Source organism: Octopus bimaculoides, chromosome 2 (genome assembly GCF_001194135.2).
Source record: "Octopus bimaculoides isolate UCB-OBI-ISO-001 chromosome 2, ASM119413v2, whole genome shotgun sequence".
Taxonomy (NCBI): domain Eukaryota; kingdom Metazoa; phylum Mollusca; class Cephalopoda; order Octopoda; family Octopodidae; genus Octopus; species Octopus bimaculoides.
The window spans coordinates 177,204,129-177,214,000 of NC_068982.1; the positions used below are offsets into that span (position 1 = coordinate 177,204,129).

General features: G+C 35.5%; 1 long non-coding RNA gene across 2 annotated transcripts in view; it reads left to right on the forward strand.

The window, feature by feature from the left end:
* The window catches only part of LOC128247053 (uncharacterized), a 490,960-nt gene that overhangs the window by 93,855 nt on the left and 387,233 nt on the right, over positions 1–9,872 (forward strand). For both annotated transcript variants that reach the window (XR_008263494.1, XR_008263493.1), the window contains exon 2: positions 9,730–9,818. This is a non-coding gene — a long non-coding RNA (uncharacterized LOC128247053). The remainder of the gene's footprint in view (positions 1–9,729; positions 9,819–9,872) is intronic.

Sequence of the window (9,872 nt, forward strand, 5' to 3'; positions counted from 1 at the left end):
TATATATATATATATATATATATATATATATGTATGTATATATGTATATGTATATATATGTATGTATATACATATATATATATATATGTGTGTGTGTGTGTGTGTGTGTGTGTAATTTCAAATTAATAATAAAAGGATAAAATTAAGTAATTAGATTAATAAATTAATCAATCAATTAATTAATAATTTTACCAAGTAGATCGGTACGTTAAAATAACCTTTATAGGTAAAATTATACAAATATTCTACAATTATAAACATAATTATAATTAGGAGCCAACTAATTGCCTCACCACATACCGAATTTAGAAATAGAAGTCAAAAATTCCTGTTCTACTACTGTACGAATCTCCACGACAGTAACACACTTTTTTTTAGAGAGAAGGAATTTAAACACTTTAATCTCGAAACGCGTCTATTGATAGTTGGAGACGTGTTGATTCATTGTTTTTCTCTTTACCTACGTAAAAAAGTGTGCTACTATCGTGGAGATTCTTACAGTAATAGAAAAGGAATTTTTAACTCTTATTTCTAAATACGGTATGTGGTGAAGCAATTAGCTGCCCCCTAATTATAATTATGTTTATAAATTATAGAATATTTGTATGTATATATATATATATATAGACGAAAACGCGGCCTGAAGGCGTTTAAGCAAAATACATACATTAAGGATGTGATATCAATAATGTTGTTTCCAGTTATTTACCGATGCTTACTAAGCGGAATCTTGCAGAATTCTGTTTGCATGACATGTTGCTTGTGGATTCTTGCACGTTGACAAAGGGAATTGTTGGCTTCTGCCATATAAATTTCCTTGCAATTGGGACAGGTTATACAGCATATATCTTCATTTACTTTGAAGGAGAATACTCTTTGAAGATTTTTATGGAAACTAATGTTCATATATTTGAAGTTGTTATCGTTGGTATATGTTTCCCATCTGTTATCCTCATAGTCGTTTATGTAGAATTCTGAATCATCCGCAGATGTGAATTTTCCTCACCTCAGATGATTTAAAGTTTTTTTTTTTGGCTGATGTTTAATGTTTCAAAGTTTCCGCAACCAGATTGTTCATTTTGGGGCTTTGTAAGAGTGTTGATAGGCTTGTTTTAGTAGTGTGGTATATGTATATTGATAGATGGAATAGTATTTTCTTCAAGTTTTTTTTAATGTCCTCAGATATATGATGTCCAGATCCATTTCATTTTTGTTGAGCTTTATAATTTTAGGGTCTATATGTTCTGTGGATTCATTTAAATATTTTGTTTTATCGGATATGCGGCCCAGTTGTAGTATGTTCTCTGAAGAAAAAAACAGTTTTAATACGGTGTTCCCGTTTCATGTTTCTGCAGGTCTTGTGTGTGTGTATACACACACACACACACACACACACACACACATATATATATATATATATATGTATACATACATAGATACATACATAGCCATATATATGCAACAGAGTGTGTGCGCGCGCGAGCGTGTTTGGTTGAATCAGTTAGTAAATAAATCTAGAACTACAATATATTAGGAGTAATCTGTTCAAAATTATTTCAAAATAAAACCTAGTTATATAAAAGAAAGGAAATCATATCCATACGAAATTTTATAGGGAAAATTAAATGCATTTGTTTATACAAAAATAGAGATACCACTATATAATTTGTAGAGGAAGAAGCAGATATGGGTGTTTATTTAAATAAGGAGTGGTATTGGTTGGAGAATTATAGATAAATCAAAGTGAAAGAAAAGACAGTGTAGGATGAAAGAAAGAAAAACTACTTGGAAACGAAAAATAAAATGATTCAAGGGTAAAGATCAACGTTATGTACGCAATAAGAAGCAACCAAGTGTAAGTTAGTTGTAAAATCTATTAGCACCGGAAGTGAATTTCTATCCTGCATTTTATTTCGAAAGCATGCATGCCTTAAACAGTAAGCCTGCAGGGGAAAAAAACTATTAGTTATAGGCGCAAGCGTATCTGTGTTGTAAACAGTTTGCTTCATTACCATATGGTTATGAGTCCCGTCCCACTACTTGATTTATTAGTCAAGTGTCTTTTGCTATAGTATCGGGCTGACCAGAGCCTTGTGAGTGGTTTTAGAAGACAGAAACAGAAAGCCCGTTATGTGTGTGTGTGTGTGTGTGTGTGCGTGTGTACTTATTTGTGACACCACTGCCACTTGACAACTGGTGTTGTATTTACGTCCTCGAAACTTAGCGGTTTGGCAAAAGAAAAAGATTGACTAATTACCAGGCATTTAAAAAATAAGTGCTGGGGTCGATACATTCGACTAAAAGTCTTCACGTAAACTGCTAACAAGAGATAACAATAAAAACAACTATATAAAGGAACAAATAAAAGAAATCTAATGGGAAGTAAAGATAAAGTAGTTTTCCAGGAAATTGCTACTTGATAACTAATTAAATTATATATAACAAATGGAAAAGATTGGTAGTGGAGAGATAGGGTGAGTTTAAGTTTAAAAATACAGTTTAATAAACTGTTACTAACTATTATATTTGCAGTTCAGTCTCTTGGAATTTCAACGTTCTTGCTGGTTTATTTGTTTCTTGGAACTAGGCTATTACTATCCATTCCAATGTGTAGATGCACACAAAGCCGCGCACACATACACACGCGCACATACATACATAAATATATACATGCATGCATGCATAAAAGAGCCTTGACCTGGTTACAACATCATCAAAGGATAGAGGGTTGAAGTTTGGCCAGGGTAAATGTAGCTATATGGGTGGGAAAAGAGGGAAAACAATAAACCAGGCTAGCAACATTTCCATCAATGACTTAACTGTTTCCCCTATACCTAACAAAGAATGTTACAGGTACCTTGGGATAGATGGAAACATATTTTCCGATGGCCCCTTTGACATGACACGCGTCACTAAAGAATATTACTGCTGAATACAGAAAATATGGACCTCGGAACTTTCTGCATTCAATTAAACAGTGGCCTACAATGTGTTTTTATCGTGCCAGTACTCATACTAAAATAGGGACTACTTAATTGGACACTTGATGAGATCCGAGTTATTGATGTGAAACCTGGAAGATAATACTCTGCACACTTAAACTCCACATCAACGAAAACAAGGCGGCAGAATCTTAACATCGATCCAAAATGCCCTTGAAATTCGTATCATATCCGTTCAACAACATCTATTAACCACCCAGCGTCGGAGTGCATTCCTTGACCAAGTTTGCATACATGAAGCTGATAACATCATAAGACTTGAAAAGCATCTACTTGAGCAGCACTCCTTGTCTGATAACCTTGAATACATGCGCAAAGATGTCACACGACTCTACCGCAATGTATCAGATGAAAGGATGAGCGTATATCAGCAGAAGACCATTGGCATGTCAGTAGTAAACTCCGAGATGATAGTAACATTGATCATCAAATCGGTCTATCATGAGCCAATAACCGGATTATTACTTCTCACTTTGAAGTGTATGCGTTTTCACCCTAAAAACAGCAAATATCAACCAAATAACTTATACACAAAAGAGACAAGGACGCAGAGAGAGCCAAAAAATGTGACGACTGTTGCAGATTTGTGGAGTTAACACCGAAAACCTCCCCCGCATCATAAGCTGTTGTCCGAAAATGTCATGACGGTTTTATCTACGAATGAGACATCATGTTGGGGCTAAGACACTGTATAGTGAGATGTGTCGGAAGGATATCCCTGAAGCCAAAGAAATAAGAACCTACAGTATGGTGAAGCTATAGCCACTCATATTAAGAAAGAGTACCGGTGAAATATCCCAGTGAAAACCTCTATAAAATGTAAACATAATAGACCTGACATAATGATTCGGGATAAGGATGAGAAACTATGTACACCTGTAGAAATCAGCTGCCCTGAGGATATTAACATCAAGTTAAAGATCGGTGAAAAAGAAAATACATACGCTGAACTATTTACAAATCTACAGTTACTCTACCCACATCACAAGTTCAGGTCTATACTTGTAATTTGGGGGGGGGGGCACTGGAATATGTAACACATTGCCTAGATACCATTCTTGAGGAAGGAGGCTTCTCAAAACTAGAGAGGAGAAAGTTGATTCGAAGACTACAGATCCAAGCCATCATTGGCACTATAAAAATCTGTAAAACTTTCTAAAAGCTTATCATTAAAGTATATATGCAGCTATATGCATGAGAATACATACATAAAACAAATCATACAAATCTACAAACATACATGCAAAAATACATACATACACACATACATACAAAATACCATGTTGATGTAGTTGAAATTCTAGTGAAGGAGCCTTAGATCTAGATTGGAAACCGGCTTCTCTAATGGCATGAAATCTTTAAATAAAACAACATACATGCATAACAACATACATGCACTACAGTTAGTTATTCATAGAGATTGAAAACTGTAGGAACAAGTACAAAATTATTTCACGGCAAAATTCTACCATGCAATATTTTTGAATCGTCAGAGGATCGTTGATGTTTGTGATAGTATTCGGATAATATGTGAATATTCTCCTAAAATAGATCTGCCTATATCAAAGTCGTATGCAACATCAAGCATTGCATCTACTCTTACTATGCCACCTCATCTTGTGGTCAGGCTGATCATCTGTACTAAGGCGTCGGCGACTGTGGCAAAAGTGACGATGATAATGGTACTCCGAATTGAAATAGTGAAGACTATAATTAAATCGAAAACATTTTTCATGAAATGTTTCAAGATGGGTTAGTTCAGTTTTTAATCTCACGCTACAAGAAATAGTACACTTAACTTTCATTAATATAAGACCTACCAAGGTATTTTAACAGCAATTAACTATATGGGGTTGTACATATACAACAGAGGTACACCCTTTACTGTTATAAATTACCCGTCAACAACTGCAAAGTGAACAAATGTAAAACAAAACATGCGCCCTCCCTCATACGGAAAATGGGTAAAAACGATCGTTCATCTATGCAAAGATATCAGTTAGATAGTGATGTTCACTACCTGAAAATGAAGCAAAAAAAGAATATATATATATAAAACAAAACTGTGATATTCGACGTGAGATAGAATCGGAGAAATATTTTTACAGTCTACTTGAATTACAACAATGCTTTCGATTATGTTCACCACTCGTAGACGCTAGAGAATTTGCTAAATTTCAGATACCATACACACGACCATACAAACCTTACCTTCGTTTTGGTCCACTATCTTGAAGTTAATCACACAGTCGCAGGACTCTCTTCCACGGTAATACAACCGGTGTAATGTGGTTCATATTTTCGACAACCCTTTGTCCTTTTTGTTTTCTGAATTGGCACACAGAAAAAATATAGTCTAACAAATATTCTTTTTCAGCGACCTGAAAATATTTGTTAAATATATAGGTATAAAGAAGAACCTTAATTAAGTTACTACGTTCTAAACGGCTTGTACAGAAAGACTTTCGCTAGAAATAAATGCCATTAGATAGTTGTAAAATGAGGAAAAACTACAATCCATCTAAGGACATTACTGAAAATGCTATGTCTATTTCTCTGAAACCTGATAAAAAATACAGAGTAATGAAAATGTGATGGAATTTTTATGTAGGTACGCGTAACCAAGCCATAGAATATTGCACTCGTACAAATAAATATCGTCCTTAGAACTCTCTGAATAAGTAAATCTGTGCTTCGCAATATGTCTGCTATGTCAGTACTGATACCAACGGGATGAGATGGAGCCATAGATATTAAAACATCAAAGCTTTTAACTAACACCGGATATTTCCACATCAGTACTTATTATAGCCACTGCTGCCTAAAATAAAATAAGGCAGCTTAACATCGAGACAAACAGAAAACATCTACTGTCAAACGTCGAAGCATATATTTTATAATCTAATCAACTATGCGTAAATTAAAAATATCATAAGATTTGGAAAGAAGCTTGTCCAAAAGTATCTTCCAAGTGACACCCAAGAAGAAATGGACATGATATAACCCTGCCGCGCTAATTATGAGACCAAAAGTTGTTTATTGAACAGCATGTCATGCATAGATACGTCATAAGAAAGCTTAAAATTGAAAGCAACATACTTGAGCGGAAAAGACTATCTTGGATCAACATTCGTTATATTAATTACCACTCTAAAGGCATGCTCTTGTAATCTTGAAACAGGAATTAACGAAATACTCGATGCCTAAAAGGGATCTAGTCTCGGCAACCTATATAGATTCTGAAATAATTAAAACTATAAATATCACCCACTTCATAAACACTTTCCGAAAACGCCATGATGATATTAGCTACCTGTGGGACTAAACTCCTTAGCCAAAACATTATACAATACTTAAAAAGCATATCCCCAATTTAAAATATTAAAATCATTTAAAATAAAGCAACTGCATACTTACTCGTAATAAAGAGAAAAAGATTGTTGGTAGAATATTTTTGGAAAATACTTTGTAAAACATTGGCTTCGCAGGCTATCTAAAATTAACTGTAATGGGCAAAATAAACTTTTCACATTAGTGAAAATCTGTTGCTCAACAATGTTATTGTTATGGTTTTAGTAGTTGGCACTCCGTCGCTTACGACGTCGAGGGTTCCAGTTGATCCGATCAACGGAACAGTCTGCTCGTGAAATTAACGTGCATGTGGCTGAGCACTCCACAGACACGTGTACCCTTAACGTAGTTCTCGGGGATATTCAGCGTGACACAGTGTGACAAGGCTGACCCTTTGAATTTCAGGCACAACAGAAACAGGAAGTAAGAGTGAGAGAAAGTTGTGGTGGAAGAGTACAGCAGGGTTCGCCACCACCCCCTGTCGGAGCCTTGTGGAGCTTTAGGTGTTTTCGCTCAATAAACACACACAACGCCCGGTCTGGGAATCGAAACCGCGATCCTATGACCTCGAGTCCGCTGCCTTAACCACTGGGCTATTGCGCCTCCACATTGTTATGGTAAATATTACAGAAAAGAAAACAAATCTGTCGAGCAAATGGGAAATCTCATGTTGGTTCATGTGAAGAATAGCTTTAGATGCATTGTTGCATTGTGGAGGATTTGCCTAGGTACTAATCTTAAAAAACTGGACTTCACAAAGCCATAAACCATACAGCTAATTAGGAGATTATAGTTGCAATTCGTAAATGGTATTTGAACTATGAAATTATGTAAAATAATTCGGTAGTTGGTCATTAATAATTGCCAACATGTATGAGCAGATATACTAACATGTAGATGAATAAATACGAAAATCGAAGATCGCGCAATAACATACGTGCTTGCATGTATAAATACTTGTGTAGATACATAAGTATAATTCTTGTTAATTTATACAATATACCTATAAAACAGCTTCGTTTCTGGGCTAGGAACTGGCTCTTCATTACGTGGAATTTTTTTAAATATAACGTGAAACATATTATTCCAAGAATGAATTGGATTAAAGCTCTTACTCAAATGTGTATTAATTCATATTTTATATCTGATTACGAACTGTCTCTTCTGGATATTCTAAAGTAGTTTTAAGCAAGCTCTAACTGCTAGCAATTTTATAATATGCAATATGAATAGCACATAGCTGTGATAGATAAACATAGACTGAAGACGTTGAGAATACGCCTAAACAATGAGAAATAAACTACAATAAAATACACGCAAAAATATATACACAAACGCCCACAAGCACACGCAAATACACACAAAGACACAAACACTCACATAGACTTATAAATCATGATGCACTTCCGTCAACCATGACTGAAGTCTAATTTTTCGTAAAAATACCCTAATAAACTATCAAAAGCTTCAGAGGGCTGCTTCAATAAACGAACACTATATGACATTTAAATCGTCGATCTACGTAGAGAGATACTTCTTCATGTCATTTTGATTCGAGATGAAAAACGGACTGGAAACTGAAAACACGCATCGGTATTTAAACAATCTATAAGAATTAACAAACATATTCCCTTAAATCACAACACACAGATTTGTAGAGGGAAACATCCATCAGTGCCAGCTATTCTCTAACTAATAGGATTTAGCAACTTAACGACAGTTGTTTGCTAATGAAATAGTTGATCTGTTGTATTGTGTGATGTTGGCAGCAGTAATATCTTGTAGTTAACTTTAACGAAATGAGTATTAACAGCTTTGTAGTACTTACGTGTATCTGCGTAGAGGTAGATAATTAAACACACACACACACACACACACACACACACACACACACACACACACACACACACACACACACAAACACATCAAAGTAGTAGAAATCCATTCAATCCAGGCTATCATCTCAGCAGCACATCATGTGACTGTCTAGCTGAGTGTTGAAAAAGTAGTGCTAACAGACCAACTCGTTAAACAATCAATTAATGCATTTTTCATAACGAAGTAATGAATTTATAAGAAATAGGCATTCTGCATATCTGAGAAGTGTATATATAACAACTAATTATATTTATCGCAGAATAGATAACAAGAGGTAATGAATAAGAAATGAAAACAATTTTGTTGACTTAGTTACGGCCAATATGCATAGCTGGGTTGTCTGATTGTGCAACCAAGTAACATGGTTACAGGTTCTGTCCAAATGCATGGCACCTTGGGCAAGTGTTTTCTAATATAACTCGGGCCAAACAAAACTTTGTGAGTGGATTTGGTCGAGGCAAGCTGGAGACAGCCATGTGGTGTAAGTATACATACATACATACATACATACACCCATGGATGCAACGTCGTTGTTTTTTCCTGTCCTTTTTTGTACCGTCTAACTGTTCGGATGTTTTGTTGTCGCCTGTTATGTTTTTGTTCCATTTTTTGTTTTCTTCATATATATATAGCGGTTTTCGTACACTTTTGGTCTCTTGTATGTAAGTATATATATATATATATATATATATATATATATATATATCTAAATCCTGTACGACTCTTTTACTCTTCCTTTTAGCGCCCTTCACACTTTCTTCGTTCTTTCCACTTTTCTTTTTCTAGCTCCCCTTCTCTCACATTTCTTGGCCTTCCCTTCCTTCTCACTTTCTCTCCTCCTTTACCCCACTGTCCCTTTCTTTTCATTTTCTCTCTTTCTCGTCCGTCCCTAATTCTTCAATCCCTCTGCTCCTACCTCTCTTCTTTCCTTCCACGTGACCGTTGTTCCGCCAAGCCTCGCGTTTCTTTTTTGGTTCGACTACCATCCGTCGAGCATCTCTTATATTCCTTGCTATGATTTTCATCTCGTATGTTCCTGCCTGAAGGCTTCACTTCCACACAAGCCAGCTTAATTCAATTCGTCCTTAGTCGAAAGGCAACTGTTGTTAATGTTTTGTTTGTATTAATAGTTGTGTACGATTCCTCCGTTATTTTTTCGACCTCGTTTTCGTATACATTCGCTTGCTTTCTTCCAAGGAGACTGGTGCTCTTAGCTTAGATTTTCTTGGGGCCGGCCAGATTAGAGCAGTCTCGAGTGTAACCGGCCGAAACTGCAACGATGATGTGGAACTCGACTGGGGATAGGAAGCTCCGAATGACCCGTCCTTGTTTTTCTTGTCTTTTTTTTATATCGACTAACTGTCCGGATGTTTTGCTGTTACCTGTTACGTTCCATTTTTTGTTTTCTTTGTGTGTGTGTGTGTGTGTGTGTGTGTGTGTGTGTGCTTCTCTGCTAGCGCTAAATATATATTTATACATTTTACCTTTATTCTTATAGTTCAGGAACAATTACGATACGGATTACATTTGGATTCGCCTCGGATTTAGCAGTGCATTACATTTAGGATTCAAACTGTGAAACTGAAGGTAGGTAGACTTTAATATAAATATATTAATATGTATGCGTAAGGAGACATATAT